Genomic DNA, 3,575 nt, shown 5'->3' with positions numbered 1-3,575 from the left:
CTGAATTTTCCTAATAAAACTAAAGGTTTGTGTTTACGATGTTTGTGTGATGCAGAGCAATTTTCACATGGCAGGGGAATAATCTATTGAGAGACAGCAAAGCTTTAATTTTTGTTGCTTGGGAGATATTTTGTATATACAGGACAAATGAAGGATTCTTGGATAGGATAAATCGGATTATGCCGTTATTATTAAGAAAATAATACTTTACAGACTCTCTTAAAAGAATACATGTCAGAAGGAATCCAAAGGAAATATTCAGTGGAACGATAGAAAAAGAGATGAGAAAATATGAAGTGCAATGTATGCTCAGACTACGGAAAACAGATGATTGAAAAGAAATGGCCCAGAATCGCCTTCCCTGGAGCTAAGGGTTGGTGAATGTTATGACGTTCGGGAAGAGAAATGAAGGAGGTAAGAGAGGTGTACTAACAGCATGATTAAACAGTAACACTCGAATGTAGCAATGGCACTAGGCACTACTGAACACGGAAGAAACATACAAAAAGTAAAACGATGCAATTATGTAGCGAGTGCCTGTGATTATCCAAACGTCTGCCGGGCAAAGCAATCGTCAAATCAACTCCCAAAATGTATAGTCTTCCCAAACATTCAATTCCTATCTCTCTCAAAATCCAACCACTTTTTACACGCCTTTGGTAACACTCTGCATAGAAACATAAGCAAACAAATAAAAAGAAAAACATAAGATCCCAGTAAATCACTGAAATGGATGTACTTAAAAGAAGATTATAAGGAAGCTTCGTTATCAGGGTCTCTAGCCAATAGCAAATAACATAATATAAAATATCACATATAACTTTAAGGTCATCTTGATGAACTGACCGACAGAAGTGTCACAGAAAACGGATCCTTTATTCTTAATATTGTAAAAACGGTACGGGCAGTTCGAAGGTGAAACTGCATAACCAGTTCATATACCGTCCTTATAGCACACGTATGGTTATAGTAAAGAGTTATATGTAGAAAATAGTTTATCTGAATATATATTACTTGAAGAAAGCGAAGGATTAGGAAGGCACTCGTTTTCAATACAAATCAACAATCAATCTACTGATTTTCTCGTTCTTCGTAGATTCGCTAATCTTAATTAGCTGATTTTCCAGCAACAAATTTTTATTTGCTATTTTATTTGTTGATTGTGTGTTTGTCTGCAGTATTATGCAAAAAAAAAAGTTGAGGAAAAATTTAAAAAAAAGTTTACCATGCGTAAAGCCTGTTATAAACTGTTTTTCAGTTGCAGATGACATAATTTGTACTTTTCTTACATTAACCTCCAATTCAACTAAATATATTCTCAGCCATGGACAGTTTTCACAGAAAAAAGGGGAACACAAAGACCTACAATATTAGCGCCCAATAAATCTAATCTCAGTAACATATGAACTATTTTCAAAGATCATATTGGACCGGATAGAAACACAGCCAGACCATAATCAACCAAGAGAGCAGGCAGGCTTTAGAAGCGGGTATTCAACAATTGACTATATCCATGTAATTAATCAGATAATGGAAAAATTAACAAAGTATGACAAACCACTATGTATGGCTTTTATAGACTATGAGATAGCTTTTGATTTTGTCAAAACATCAGCAGTAATGAAAGCCCTTGAAGATTTCTATACGGGTAGTATGGCAATCCTAAACTACTTAAAGGAAGTGAGAAAATTTCAATCGAGTAAGGGGTTAGACAGGGAGACTCTGTCTCTCCTAAATTATTCACAGCGTGTCTAGAATTTTTAAAAGAATTTAAATTGGAAAAATGTAAGAATTAACATTGATGGGAAATACTATAACGACTTAAGATTTGCAAATGTCATAGTTCTACTTAGTGAATCATAGGAAGAAATGTAAAAGATGATAGTAGATTTTAATAGAGAAATCAGAAATGTAAGGCTGAAAAAGAATATGAGTAAAGCTAAGATAATATGTAATGAAAATGAAGAGAGACAACAAGTTCGGGTTATAGACGAACCTATAGAGATTATCAAGGATTATATGTACTTAAGACAGACAGTAAGTGTTTCCCCAGAAAATGAGACCGAAATTAAAAGAAGAATAAGCATTGGATGGAGAACTTTAGATAAACAGAATAAGAGTATGAAAAATAAAATGCTACTTTCACGAAAAAGAAAGTATCTAATCAGATGGTCCTACCAGTATTAACTTATGCATAAGAAACATGGAGCCTTACTAAAGCCTTAGAATATAAGTTTGTTACAATTCAAAGAGCTATGGAAAGAATGATGATGGAATTAACACTAAGAGCAGCATGGATACAAGAGCAAATTAAAGTAAAGGATATACTAACAACATGTAAGAAAAAGAAATGGACATGGACAGTACATATAATGAGAATGATAAATAACAAATGAACAAAAAGAAAAACAGAATGGGCTCCAGAGACTACAAAAGAAGCAGGGGAAGGAAGAGACTGGCATAGAAAGACCATAAACAGACGGGTGTGGAAGGACATGATTGAGGCCTTTGTCCTACAGTGGACTATTAATGGCTGCTGCTGCTGATGCTATATACGTGTATATATATATATATATATATATATATATATATATATATATATATGTATATATATATATATATATATATATATATATATATATATATATATATATATATATATATATGTGTGTGTGTGTGTGTGTGTGTAAGCCTATTTATATGAATATATGATAGTACATACATATATGCACATACACACACACACACATATATATATATATATATATATATATATATAATTTATATATATATATATATATATATATAATGTATATTATTACGAAGCTGGTCTAGTGTAGAGTAAATACAGTAGTTTATTCTTGATTTATTTCATTTGTGCATTGAAGAGATGAATAACCAGCTCTTAAGATAGGTTCCTCTCGTGTAGTTTATTATGTAAATTACGCAAGACTTTCTTCGTTAAATTCATTGTATTCTTCATTTCAAGTCAGTATATGTAAATTTACGTTATTTTTAAGAGTTACCTTTTTTATTTCACAAATTTTTGTTACGAAGTCTTACGTAACCTGTTTGAGAGTGTTATATGACCATATAAGATAGGAACAAGGGCTTATGTAATGTTCTTTTATATTTTTATGAAGTATTGCATCATGTTTGTGAGAGAATACACAATATGCCATGTGCTTTAGAAAATTCTCGAAAAATCTAGTGATAGATGTTATCTTTTTTTTTTATTTCCGGGACAAAGGGTGGGCGGAGCTAGCTGACTGAGAGAGCCGTCTGGTGTTGCGTGAGTATGCGTTCGAGACAGCAATACTTGGTAACTGATACCCTTAGCCCAGCCCCCAAGCTACCAGACCTTGCTCTTGGAAGCTTCGGGAAGTAACTAAGTTTCATATATAAGGCGACCCTAGGGTTGTATAGATAGATAGAGAATTCCAGCCATGAGACATAGCCATCTCCAACTCTCCTCTCTCATACTCAGCTCAGTGTATAGTTTTAAAAGTGTTCAGTGAAATATCAAAGTTTTGGTGTGACAGGATTTTGTAAACATAGTGAGTACTTATAAGAAT

The sequence above is a fragment of the Palaemon carinicauda genome, chromosome 15 (genome assembly GCF_036898095.1).
Source record: "Palaemon carinicauda isolate YSFRI2023 chromosome 15, ASM3689809v2, whole genome shotgun sequence".
In the NCBI taxonomy this organism is placed as follows: domain Eukaryota; kingdom Metazoa; phylum Arthropoda; class Malacostraca; order Decapoda; family Palaemonidae; genus Palaemon; species Palaemon carinicauda.
This window is presented reverse-complemented; position numbering follows the sequence as displayed.